Below are 15,049 nucleotides of genomic sequence, written 5' to 3'. Positions count from 1 at the left end.
TAAACCGTCTAAGACGAATTAAGTACTGTCCATTTAATTCCACCAGTTAATTTTCGTTATCTTTGCAGATACGTATTTCGACCACAACGACTTTCGACTTCGAGTCGAGTCAAGTACAAGACACTGAAGACGACCACACAGTTGTGGTCGAAATACGTATCTGCAAAGATAACGAAAATTAACTGGTGGAATTAAATGGACAGTACTTAATTCGTCTTAGACGGTTTAATTTGAAGTATTTCTACAAAAGTGAAACGTGTTCCTTCAAAGTTTGCAGAAGGTAATAAAAATAATTGAGAACAGTGGTGTAAAGTGAAGTGCTTGAAACAAAATCTTTTGGTGTTTTCCAGATAGCTGCTTATTTCGGTCAGTGCGTCTTAGTTCGGCCATTTTGACACAAGCTCACGCCGCCATCGTGTGGAGCATCGAACGCCCACTGGCAAGCCGCCGGTACCACGACGCCATCACTACAACTGCGTCGCCAGCACGGTCAGAAGAACCTTCGTCTTCGGCACACCGCCGGAAAACTCTTCGTCTTCGGCGCTCCCCCGGAAAGAACATCGTCTTCGGCACCCCGCCGGAATCCTAAGGTCTGTCTCATTTGGAGAATTAAACTTAAAAGTGACAGTTCGAAAATTAAAAAATCACCCCGTTATAAGAATGGCTGGTGCTACCCAGCAATTCCAATAGGACATCGATGGAAAATGATTCGATATCTGTCAAAAGTAATCTTGCTCTGCGAGCAGGGTTATTCGATAATTATTGAAATGTCACTTTTAAGTTTAATTTCAGTTTAACTATCCAATTGAGACAGACCCTAAGTCACCGAAAAATCCTGCGCAGGTACGTGGAAACTTGTATAATCATGGCCATGAAATAGTTTCCCCCTACCTAGTACTTAAATTCCGTCCAACACGAATGAAGTCGTGTTAATAAATTTGATGAATTAGAAGATCTGAGAGTCAGTTGATTTTGTTCCGGCAGTTCCGTGAGAACCTGCTGTTCTCTTTTACGTTTCCGTTATTCCGTTGGTAGATTGCACCTCAGACTTCTATTCCCCTCTTGGTTTTGCGGTTATTGTTGAGCGAGCTTAAGGCTTCATGACGTGTCATTCAGAATGGCTACCTTGCGGCTTACCAACACAGTCAAACAATCAACCACCCCACCCACCCCGATATGCACAGATAAATTTAATTCATACGTTGCCTACATACCTGACCATTGTCTCACTAAAAAAGTAAAGCTGGACTTAGTTCTAAGTTCAATCTATGCGGCGGTATGATGATATTATCACATAGCGCTAATTTAGGGAAGATATATAAGCAAGCGAACAAAGTGAAAAAAAAATCCCCCTATTAACGCACTATGCCAACGACGTCGCCGGTTTCAACACTCTGCACGTCGTCGGTAGCGTCGTATGAAACATGTAAAATGTCGATTTAATTAATCAATCTTTTCCTAACGCATTATATACTGATGCAACAATAACATCTTATTGATTCTGTTTTGGGGTGCATTGTAAAAATTGAAAAATCGAGGCAAAAAAAGTTTTTGTTATTGGTGCGTTTGAGCAGCTGGCAACAACGGTTGAGGATGTAAACATAAACAGCCAGCATCGTGAAAACATAATTCATAAATATTCACCTAAATCAAAGAAAAACTGATGCTTTTCTGACAAATTCCACCAGTTAATCCCATACTTAGACTGTATTGATTAATACTGCTTCTAAATTGAGCTGAATTCTTCCGCATGCGTGCAATGTTTACTGTTGTCGGATGTTAACAAAAAATAAATCCCACGTGTAAGCTTACTGAATTGGTATTGGAAGTTTCCACCACTACAAATCCATGGTTGATGATTTTTATGACACAATCACATAGCAATTTGAGTGTCACAACGCTTCACCTTAAGTGATTACGAAGGTCACCAGGGCAAAGGATTTAGGGTGGTTTTCCAACTTTCAGCGGATAATTTTGAAAATTCAGCCAGCAACCGTTCGAGGATTTCCCCTGAGGAATTGTCTCAAAAATAGTCGGGCAAGTCAACAGACTGGTAGTCTCTCGAACGCGAGAGTGGCGCTAAAGCCACCAAAGTTTATTAATTCTCTCAGACGATTTGCGAACGGTTACAGTATACAATGGTGCTCAGTAGACCAAAAATACTTTAGCACACGCAAAAAAAAGCGTTCATGAATTCGTGAACTAACGAGTTCACGGTGTATTTTTTCGTGAACAAGAGTCATGGATTCGGGAATACATTCACGTTTTCTGGAACGTTCTGGAAAACGTGACTGGTGTTCTCGAATCCATGAATTTAATCACGGTGTATTTTTGCTGGTTCACGAATTCGGGAACGCTTTTTTTTTGCGTGCAGGTTTCGAAACATTTTCACGCTTAATATAGTCCACCGTGTACTTTCCACACGATCTTTATTTGCTTAAAAGTAATGTACAATGCGTGCCACAGTACTTCCTGTTTTGATAGCATGTTTAATAACTGAACAGTAAAGCTGGAGTAAGAGTTTCTGGGAGACAATTTTCTGAATATTTTAAGGATTCTTTCACATAAGGTATTATTTCTCTGAAAGCATTAATGTTCTCATAGAAAATAATTGAAGTATTGAAATTCCAGATTTTTAGTGGCCACCCGTTAAATACCTGAGAGGTCTCCAGTTAGCGATCAAAGGTGTTGGATTGCCAATCCGGAAATAGCGAGTTTGATTCTCGGCCTGGTCAAGGATGTTTCGGGTGGGAAGCACTCTCGTATAAGTACTCGTTTTTAAAATATGAAAAAAGCTATGATTTCACTCACGGGGGAAATATTTACAAAACAATTAAAAAACTCAAAGGTGCAGCCCAATCGGGTTGTACGCAAAGATGACGTAGAACTACGTGCCAGTTTTTGTGATTGTCTGCTGAGATTGAGTGAGCATTACGAACCCTGGTGATGTATATAATGTTTAGACCAAAATTTGAAAAGGATGATAAAAATAAAATTTTCAAATAATCGATTATGAACAATACTCTCAAGCGATCACATATCCAAATTATCAATTGATAAAAACTCGGTAGAGAGTAAAAGTCGTTCGATAATTGTATCTCGATTCGAAGCATTGCATTGGTAAATGCTACTTTTGAACTTATTTTCCTAATGCTAAAAGATCACTAAGTTGAAAAGCAGGGCAAGTTGTAGTTGGAATGTAGTGCCATGTAAGAAGAAGCTTGCGATGCACTTACGAGTTACGAGATTGATTGATTCACCAAAACCGATTGCTAAACTGTTAGAAAGTGTTCAGTAGTAGATAATCATACATAAATATTGTAACACACTGGAGTCAGCTTTTACGCGGAGGATATGGGCCGCGTAAACTAAAACAATGTAATAAACCGCATAAATTCCAAAATATGTCTAAATGAACCGCGATTATCCCGAAATTCTAGTGAAAAAAATTCGTAAAAAGCGATTCGTGTATAAATAAACCGCGTAAAAACGACTTCAGTGTACATCGGGAATAAAGCGTTGACTCTTCCTTGATCGAATGGTCCAAGAAAATTGAAAATCTATCGAGAAACGGCTGAGATATTAACGATCAAAGTCTATCATATTTTCGTGACGTTTTTCGATTTTTTGCAATCGTAAAGTGTACCCCAATATAGAAAAGACAGACGTAGTTCTACGTCAAAATGATCAATGTTCCCCCGGATTACGGTACTTATCTTTAACCGATTTAATCTCAATAAGTAGATTTCGTCAAGGGATGCTGTTCCTTCAGGGCAAGCCAGAGTAAACGCGACGTGCGATGCGACGCGACGCGACAGTGCAATTTGACAGCCTGTTGATAATGATTGTTATTCTTTTACGTGTGTCGCATCGCTCGTCGCGTTTATTCTGGCTTGCCCCTTCGATCCTCTATTGAATCTGCATCGTATTGAATAATGTGTTTAAAATACACCCGACCCGGAGGATGCGTTCCGTGTAAAATAGTTTTCAGTTCAAAATTCGAAAATCCGTGTAAAAAAGTTTTCTGATTTCTCGACAAATCATGTAAAATAAAGCAATTTTGCAAAAATAAATTTGAAATTTTTTTACACGGCCTTGTAAAAACAGAATCGGGTGTAGCTATGGCCAACATACTAATTTGAAAACGTGTATAGCAAAAATCACGTTCTGCCTTTCTCTTAGAATAAGTGTACATAAAGGCTAAAGGATCACTTTAAAATCGGGTATGCGTGCTTGTGTATGTATGTGAGGAAGGGTCGTTTTGATGACATTCATTCTACTGGAATCCAATTGGCTAATTGGAATCATGAGGCTAACACGATGATACTTTTATGCCCAGGGAAGTCGAGACAATTTCCAATCCGAAAATTTCCTACACCGGCACCGGGAATCGAACCCAGGCACCCTCAGCAGAGGCATTCCACGGAGGCATGCCAGTCGATCCTGAGCGACCATTTCGAAAATATCTGAAGCTTTGTACAGTTTTTCAATTTCGATTCAGATCGTCATTTTTCGATATCAAATCTTCATATTGAGTCCCCAGACAACCAGAATGCATGCATAATAGAATTGTTTTTCTGTTATGCGATGCCTATGCGCACAAATTTCATCGCTTACCAGTCGCGAAAACACTTTTTACGTACAAAAGTGGAGGCGATATATGTGTATTTCTTATCCGACGTTGCACGGAAGTGTATGCGATGTCCACGATTTTTATGCGAGTTTGTTCGTTATGCATTACGATGTAATTTGTGATAACAAACTCTGTTTGACAGATAATCCGATTTCATGTGAGTTTGATTGCAGGAATATGCGATGTCAACAAATGAAGCTGGAATAAACTCGTAAAATAGCCTACTGTGCGGGAAAATTTATAAATAAACTGATAAGCTTTGCACAACAATGCGATTCTGATGAAATTTGGATCGGTAAACGATTTTGATCGTGCATTCTTATGCGATGTGTGGTTGTCTGGGTCACGACTAACTTTTCAAAAGGGTGTATGTGAAAATAGTTCAAAAATATTCAAAACGCTGCACAGTAAAAACGGAATGTTCGATTGTCATGATTTTTTCAGCAAAGTTAGACAACTAAATGGTGATTCTTAAGAAAATGTACAAAGACAATTTTTTTAAGATTTAAAAGAATATCATTTTTGTCAGAAAAACTCAAATATCTCAAAACCCTATCTTTTTACGAACGTATTTTTTAGGGAAAACAGTCCATTATATTAGCTATCTACCATAAAAATTTGGTGATGGTAAACTAATAAACAAAACAGTTATGACATTTCAAACATTTCACAATTTTCACATTCAGTAAAAAAAAATCCATTTAAATTATTTCGAGAATTGCGGTTTGATGCTGATCTTATTGTTAATGGCTTTGCGTGATTTAAAGTTGTTTTCATGATATTTTGATTTAATTATTCATAGCATCTATTAGACACTTAGACGCGATCCAGTGTTGTGATCAAAAGTATTGATAGTGTCATAATATTGTACGTGACTGGCGAAAAATTCTCGTAATAGTGTTGAAACCTGTTGAAAACCTCTTAGAGAATAGACTTTATGATCGGGAGGAAGCGGGTAACTCCAACAACAACAAGTACATGATAGGTACATACCATGACAATGCTCATGAAAAAGCCAAACTTCAAATCAAATGCGCCAGCTTATGCCATAACCGATTGAACTGAAATTTGGAGAGATTGTTTTTCTCACCCAAAGACACAATCCTAGGAGGCCCCGTGGAATTGGACAACTTTTTGTTTTCTGCATCTTTCTTAAGTAGGTATCCAACTAACCATCCTTCCCCTTCCTCAGCATTCGCAAGGACGTGGCCAGAACAGATCTCGACTATTGGAGAGTGCATTGCTTCCATCTAAGAGATAGTGATTAGTCACAAATCAATATCTGTGGTAACGGATGAAATTGATGCTACTCTCATTCAATAGTCTTGGCTTGTACCACCTACGAATTTGAGCGAATTGCTCAATGCCAATGCTAATGATAAGAATAAAATAGTCAAAAAGATATATTTCATGTCTGATGGAGCAGCGTCACAGTACAAAAATTGTAAAAGAAATTCCAGCCTATGTCAATTTAAATCAATGTACGGAATTGATGCAAAATGGCATTTTTTTGCTACGTCACATGGCAAAGGTCCTTGTGATGCTATTGGAGGAACAATAAAGCGCATGGCCACAACAGCAAGTTTAGTCAAAGAACGTGAGAATCCATTAAAACTGCGAAAGAACTTTTGATTGGGCGAATCGTAGAAAAGAAAAAGATTTAACCAAATTATCATTTTGTTTTACTACTACTGAAGAGTACGAATTAAAGACTTCAGAGCTCAGCGAGCAATTTAATAACGCGAAAACAATCTCATCGATAATTCTCTGCAAAAAAAAATATTCTGGTACTGATATAAAATGCCAAATCTAAGATTATTTTTGTGATGATGATGAAATTAAGATGATTAAGATGAAACTGAAAAACTGTGCAAAGTTTGAACTCAATAGAAAATCATGAATTAAAAATTTTCTTAAACTCTGATGTTGTTGCTTGGAATCGCTCAGCATGGTTTTGCTTTGCAGCCATGCGCCTTAACGCACAACTAAGGATGGAGGGTTGTATGCATTGTATAATCGTAAATTATTTATTATTTATTCATTAGTGACACTTTACCAAAACATTGGCATTCGTTAACACACACAGTGAAAAGTTATAAATGAGAAGCAAAAAATTTACAGTGAGAAACGGGAAGTGAAACGTTTTTCTTTTTATTTTTCCTTTGTTCAGATTTTTTTATTTTTAATTAAGTTCAACAACGCGGGAAGTGAGATGTCTTACTTCAGTGATTGAACGGCCCTGACCCATGTACATATTTTGAAAAAGCAACATTTTGTCAAAATTCAAATTAGCATAACTTTGTTTTAGATAATCCGATTCCAATAAAACTGGTACCATTAGACGCAGACGTTCTTCTAGTAGTTTACTTTGAACCTGGTTACCAAAGATGTTTCGAGTTTTTTGAGGTTTCACTCAGAAACTGTAACTTATTTCAAAATTAAAAAAAAAATTTCATACGATGGTGAATTCATATCCAGAATTCGTTAGAAGTATGCGATATAAACTGATCGATAATAAGCAAATATGGGTATCGAACTTTATTCTTGATGATGATTACAGAAGCAGGGTTGTGCTGAATCATTCTCATACGATAATGATTGGAATTATCATTTGATGACTTCCCAGGTATGAAAGTAGTCGAGTTGTCATCGGCGATAACTTTTCAAATTTTGGAATCAATTGATAATAAACACAAAATTATCAATCAAATGTAAACCTTACAAATACAAATTCAATGTCAACAATGAAGTTCAATCTGATGTTTGGCATTGTGTTTTAGTGTTATGTAGAAAAATTAGTTCAAAAAGTAACGGTAAATGTTTAAATCGAGATACAATTATAGAATGATTCTCACTCGCTTGCGAGTTTTTATCATTTGATAATTCGGATATGTGATCGCATGAGAGTGTTGTTCATCTTCAATTATGTGAAAATTAGATTTTCACCATCCCTGTACAGAAGGTTTTACAGGATCGTTGTGGCCATTGTAATTGGCATTGTAGTCTCGCAGCAGGTTCTAGGTGCTCCAGAGAACATATTCTTGCGTATTTTTGGTGGGTTTTAGTTAAGCAGCCAACATTGATCGAAAAATGAGTATTGATTCTAGGGTAAAGCTAGATAGAAGATAAAAGTTTACGCCACAAACAGGAAAAAATACATTTTTAACATACCCTTGGAACTCCTTCGGTGTCTGGGGACCGATCAAATATATAGAACAAAGACAGAAAACAAGGAGAATTTGGGCTACAAATGATACCTTTTTTTTGCCCAAAAGTTGAAAAAAAATGTGCACTCCAATTGTTTGTTTTCGATAGTAATTTGGGATTATGGTGTTCTACAAGTAGTAACCTTTACAAAGAAATATATTCTCTCTATGCCAAAACTACATATTCTTTGATGCATTAACTTTGTTACCATCCATTAGCCATAGTTTTACCATAGTAGCCAAATAAGATTGCCTTAAATCTGCACCGCACCTAATTGATATGTCAGATGAACAATTCAATGCTTCAGATCATCCTTGAAAGGGTCACGACTAGCTCTCGGTGGCGTGTACGCACGCCAAGCCCATGCCGTCACCCTGAGAGCATGTCATCCATGCAATTAATCGAACGTCATTCGTCGATCATAGGTCACTGAGCTCTGCCGATCGACAATCCATCGATTCGCTCCGTAGTCTGCGGTCGTCGCGATCTGATGTGACGGAATAAATATTTATGGATATCCTCGCACTCAGACGGTAATTCTTCCGCATTCGATTTTTGAATTGGTGCGAATTAAGCAACTATATTGACGCACCTTTTCTTGTCAGTTTTGAATTCTTTCGCACCACCGCCCGACCCCAACCATATAGTTGTTATGGGCGTTTGTATCTGGTGCGATACTTGAATAACATTCTTCACACAATTACGGTTCAGCGAGCGATTTGTGGTTCCTTTATTAGCACGTATACTGTTTAGTCAAGTTTATATGCTACCCAAGTGATTAAAAATTGTGTTTGCCTTATGATTGTGGGAGTACTTCGCCTTCCGTTTCAAACGATTCAAAGTAAAAACCATCGAACTATGGGAGTGGCCTTGACAGCAGAGGCTACAGGGAGGTACATTAGGATCGGCTTGGAGTTTACCACCTAACGTCCGACCCCATAAAAACCGGTGATTTCGAATGCTCGCGATTAAGTAGATGTGCAGTGCGTGGTGTGGGTCATGGGCACTCGCTCAGAGTCCGGTCATTAAAGTTTGGGGAAGGCCATCATGAAATGCGACACTTCGAAAGGTGTCTGGTGAGAGATCGTACGTTTGATCCGTAGTAAGGCGTGGAAAATAAGTTGGACAGGATGTGAATGTTTGCGAGAATATTGTGCGAAGCCATTGACATTTACTAGAAACATTACCAAAACGTAAAATATTGGTTAGTTGGCAAGCAGGTTACGTTCATATATTTGTGTACTCCAAAATAATTGAATTAAATTTGATTCGATCAGAAGTGTATTTTTCAAGAACTTTCTAATAGATTATTTTATGCAGATTCCAAAATGGTTGGGGCCCCTTTGGCTGTGCCGTAAGATGCACGGGTTGCCTCAGCAAGACAATGCTGAGGTCTTAGTCATTCGGATTGGAAATTCCTGGGCATAAAAGTATCATCGTGTTAGCCTCATGATATACGAATGCAGAAATGATAACTTGGCTTAGAAACCTCGCAGTTAATAACTGTGGAAGTGCTAAATGAACACTAAGCTGCGAGGCGGCAATGTCCCAGGGGGGATGTAATGCCAATGAAGAAGATAAGTTCCAAAAAGTCATTTACTTCTTGTTTTTCGGTACAAAAGTGTCAGTCATATACAGTAATCATTAGTTGGGCACCTTCAATAAGACTCACTGCATTCCGTGACCCTCGCAGATTGTAATTCCTATGCCTTATGCGGTGAAACTTAAGGAAATTGCAGTCCCCCTCTAGCAGCCTCCTTGGATAATAAGGTTCAACCCGTCACGATCTCAGCTTCCATTCGGGTAATGTTTAGTTCCTATTCGCACTTCGAAAACAACTGATTCGAAACACCATCGGCATCGAGGCGGCCATGCATCGTAAATGGTTCGCCCCTTTCCCGGTGGAGCAACACCACCACTCCTTAATTATCGGCACTTAACACATACCCACGGACGGTGCAGTCAGGCACTCGTCATGACCGACCGAATCATTCAGATTCAATTAAGCAAAACTCTTCCTTATGCACCGCGCAGATTGTTTCGAACTTTTCTGTTAATTAAGTTAACATTTGAACTCCATCATTTCACTTCATGCCGCATAGCTGAGTTTTCTTTTCCCTTGGTCACAGCGCTGTCGAATAAACTTCTATGTCTTCTTATTAGCGTTACGTCTCCCCTACTGGGGCATTGCCGCCTCGCATACAATAATTCCACATTTTTAACTACGAGGTTTCTGAGCCAGTTTACCATTTTGCATTCGTATATTATGAGACCATCCAGAAAATTTCATAGAATCGAACCAAGCCACCATCAGCACGGGTTTTCTTTGTAGCCGTGCATCTTACCGCACGGCTAAGGAAATGCCTTTCGAATAACGTGCCACAATAAAAATGAAATTTTCGATTCACAAATGCAAAAAATGTACAACGAGACCACTTGTCATGAGACGCGTTTGTAGGTAAGTGAAGACATTCCACTACAAGCTCAAAATAATTTTCTTAATAACAGGATCATCAAACATTAAATAAGGTATTGATAGAAGATTATCAGCGATCTAAGCGAGTAATTTTTTTGAGATAAAAAAAATCTATTTTGTTATGGCGCGTATGCATTTCATTTTTCATAGTGTCAGATTCGTGGGCTCGATCAGCCTCCAACGATTTCTAACTCGTGATGTGTTACAATTTCCTGGTTGCTTGCGCAGGGGGTTAGAACTCGGTCACACTGTGGAGAAGCCTTCACCGGGTTCAGGGTTCCACAGTCCTTCTCCCTGGGTGACTGGCGCGCAGTGAGCATTATTGCCATCGCTCCTCGGCGCGGCGGTGTCGGAATGCGAGAACTTTGACAGCCGTCGATTAGTGAAGTCAACGTCGCGTCGTCGTCGCCATCGCCGTCGACCCCATCGTCATCGTGGCATCGTGGTTCTCCATAGTTGGTATGAAAGGGTGCAGCTTTTCGATCCAGTTTACGATGTGTTGCACGGTGGTGCCGTTCTATGCTGACAATGGGGTCAAAAATTAATTCTACTTGTTCGTAAAAATGAATCTATGACAAAAGGTCGAGGGACAAAAGGTCGACAGACAAAAGGTCGAAGGACAAAAGGTCGAATGGACAAAAGGTCGAAGGGACAAAAGGTCGACGGGACAAAAGGTCGAATGGACAAAAGGTCGACGGGACAAAATGTCGAAAGGACAAAAAGTCGAAGGGACAAAAGGTCGAAATTACAAAATTGGTTAAAATTGAAAAGCTATAGTATTGAGAACAAAACAAATGAAAACTATGATGTGAGTACCGTCATCGGGGGTGACACTTGGCCAAATAAGGGTCAGATTGGCCCATGTTTTCAACAAATTCAGCACAAGGAAAATGTAATATAAGACCCTTTTCGAGCGATTCAGATAGCCGACCTACAGATTCTAATTTCTACACAAAACTCTATCACTAATATGCAATATGCATAAGCACATTCATTCATTTATTTAGCATATTTAGCACATCTAAACAGAAACCACTGAATCAACAATTTGACGCCACAATACACGAGTTAATAATTCGAGAACACGGAGTTCTGTTTAAAAAAAAAATAAACTTCTCACTACCTTCACTGTACACAACCAACTGATAACTTAACTACATTACAAGTATGCTAAGTCTGCACTGGCTCGGTAGGTACAGGTTTGATGATCGCCCTCGATATCGTTCGCCTGGTTCTGCTGATGCGCCTCGATGTTGCCAACTCCAAAATGCTGACACCGATGGGAACGTCGATGGAAATTCACAAAGTCCGGTCGGCAACGACGTTAACTCACGGTTCGATACCGCATATCTCCAGCCTCGAATGCGCCCTACGCTCGCCAAGTCGTTTTACACTTGGTCTGCCCTCGCTCGCTGTGCTCCATGCCGTCTCGTATCTGCCGGATCTGTAGCGAACACCATCTTTGCAGGGTGGTTGTACGGAATTCTTGCAACATGCCCTGCCCATCGTACCTTTCCGGATTTAGCTACCTTCTGGATACTGGGTTCGCCGTAGAGCTGGGCTTGCTCGTGGTTCATAGTTCGCCGCTACACACCGTCTTTTTGTACACCGCCAAAGGTGGTCCTCAGCACCCGTTTCTCGAATACTCCGAGTGCTTGCATATGCACAATCATGATTTTATCCTGAAACACTAAGGATCGTTCATGCTGTGTACCATGAGAGAGATTTTTTCGTTAATGTTGTTCAATATACAACATCACGCATGTTTGAGTGTTAAAATGATTCGTACGGTTGAATCACCGAATAATGTGCATAATGTAAACTGTTATGTACGGCTTAAGGCCAGTCTTTGTGTACATAATTCAGTGTTTATTTCTTATTTAAAACCAATAATAACGTCACGTTGAATTAAAACCAATAATATTCCCATCTAATACATGGTGATGAGTGGAAAATGAATTTGACACACATTTATACAAGAGACTTCTGATTCTCCATGATCGACATCGGAATGTAATGTATAGGAATGTGTAGGAAGTCGCGTTGGTGTAATAATTAATTATACGACACTGAATCAAAGATACCAAAACCAACGTATTTCACTCAAACATGCACTCGTAGCGACACGTGTTACAAGAGCACGATCTAACAAGTTTTAATTTTTCAGTTCTCGTCCCGAGAACTAATCAAAATCATACAATGCTCGCCCTGGCTGTTGAATATTCACCGTAAATTGGTTAAAGAACTGCCCATGAAATAAAGAAGGAGAAATCTCTGGGAAATGTAACTAGCTAAATTTTTTTTTAGAAACATGTTTTCAAACTTGTCGTATATTTAGTATTTTTCATGTATACAGAATTATAGATTTTTAAATTTTGTCCATTCGACTTTTTGTCCCTTCGACCTTTTGTCCCGTCGACGTTTTGTCCCCTCGACCTTTTGTCCCGTCGACCTTTTGTCCCGTCGACCTTTTGTCCTTTCGACCTTTTGTCCCATCGACCTTTTGTCTCTTCGACCTTTTGTCCGTCGACCTTTTGTCCTTCGACCTTTTGTCTTTCGACATTCTGTCCCAAAGCCCGTAAAAATACTGCGCTGAATTGCAAGGCCACGCATTTCGCATGCAAAAAATAGGAAATAAAAAAATTCGAAACATTTAATCCGATTTAAGAATAGTCCAATTATTTTGACTGCCATGAGCCAAGCGATTGCCCACCATACGGCGCGACGGCAGTCAATAATTGATAGCTTATTGTGTGTGAAGCTGGGTTTCAGATGAAGACGAAGGAGCGGCCCTCTCTAGCGCGTTGAGCACGACCGACTGCTCGTGTAGCCTTTGATACACTTTTTTTTGTTTCACTAAGCGAGCCTTCGCATTCGACGGGGATAGAGCGCGCTGCTTTGAGCGGCGCATTGCGTGGTCGCGGGTGTTGATAGATGAAAGGGCACGAGCTCCGCAGGGAAGGTCCTAATGAATGAACAATGAGCTGTTTCGCGGGCGGTGCGGTTCACCGGTGGTCGTTAACTGGTGTGGTGAGTTGAATAGTATAAATCAAATTGAAGCTGTTGCAATTACTCTAATTCCATGTTTATGTAATTTATACGGCGAAGGTTGGACGGAGCCACCGTGATATCCGTGTGGGGAATTATTTTGTTGTGGCTAAAACATTTAAATCAATTTTCAAGAAGGCTTCCTGTCCTTTAGAAAGTGTGTTCTAAGTATTGCTCGATCGATATCTTGCAGAAGCTTGGATGGATCCTTCCAAGAGATCCATCGAGGTGCCATAGAAAGTTCAGAAAGCTTCTGAAGAAATACTTCTAAGCTACTAACGAAAGGTCAAACCATATCCAAGCTTCTTCTATAATCTCTCTTTTTGTACGGATGGTTCTTTGCGAACTGTGCTGACATGGGTGAACAGGTGGACCCAAATGTTGCTACGTCCATAACGTAGATTTGTACGTCATCAGAGGGCTTGTCTCGCCAGAGGAAGCACTGGGAGAGTCGATCCTGTTCCCTAATTTTTATTTGGTGGAACATTTCTTTGACATCTCCACAAATGGCAATCGGAAACTGTCGGAATCCGCTTAATACTGCAAGCAACGGTGTTAATAAATAGGGACCTTTCAGAAGATTCGAATTAAAGGAAACCGTACCGACCGTTGCCTTGGCGTCCTAAATGAGTCGAACCTTTTGCTTACGCGGAAATTATCAATAATTTCGGTTGTACGGTATCGTAGCTTTCCATAGGGAGTTCTCGCATGTGCGAGAAACGCTGAGCTAGTTCTTTGTAATTTAGATGCTGGATGGGTAGTACCAAGCAGCTTACAGTTCTGGCATGCCGAAGTTTGAAGCTTGCGGTGCAACCTTTCCCTGATATACCCAAGTCAATTTCCTGCGATTTCGATTCATTTCGTTTTACGTTGCCCGTCCACTGAATAGTGAGTGGATTGACGGAGCCTGTGGCACCTAGTTGTTTGGCGACATTTTCTTCGAGCAACGTTATTTCCGACCCTTCGGACACACTTTTCCCTTGGTTATAAAGAACAACAGGTAATATCCGAAACAGTGTCTGACGTTTTGTAGAAAGCTGGCTCGAAGAATGGTTGACAGAATGTGCCGTCGCAGGAGAGTGGAGAAGAGTATGGTGCTTTAGACGACATCCTTCTACCGCACACCCGTGCTAAGATTTGCATGGCCATTTTCCATGACTGTTCAAGCATGTCCTACATAAACCTCTTTTCTGGATCGTCTTCCATCGCTCATCGACACAGAGTTCTTTAAACCGGGGGCAGTCCGCTGCTCTATGATTTTCGCGTTCACAAATACCACATATTTTAGTAGGCTTCCGGGTTTGTCCTGCCGCAGTCCCCTGTTTACTGTTCGAGCTCCTTTCCTGCAGATGTGTGTGGATTCCAGCGTTTTCTCTCCCTCTCTGCTTCTCGATTCTACTTGATTTGTCGAAAACCGGAAGTTCAAAACTAACTTCCGTTGCTGCACCTACCTGCTTCTACATAAACAGTCCGAAAGTTGCTAGGTTTGCCATCGGCTGTGTGCCCTTGAAGGATGCCCACTCCATTTTCATTGGACCCGGAAGTTTCTCAACCAGCTCCTGCATCAACACTGGTTCGACAGGTGTTGTTGTAGCTGTGCAGCTTGAAGGTGGTCGACGAAGTTTCCGACTGTTAAGCCAAACTCGATCACCGTCTCTAGTCTATCCTGCCGCGGTCCGGGAGTA

This window comes from Armigeres subalbatus, chromosome 3 (genome assembly GCF_024139115.2).
Source record: "Armigeres subalbatus isolate Guangzhou_Male chromosome 3, GZ_Asu_2, whole genome shotgun sequence".
Classification (NCBI taxonomy): Eukaryota; Metazoa; Arthropoda; class Insecta; order Diptera; family Culicidae; genus Armigeres; species Armigeres subalbatus.
Note: the sequence above shows the minus strand (reverse complement) of the source record.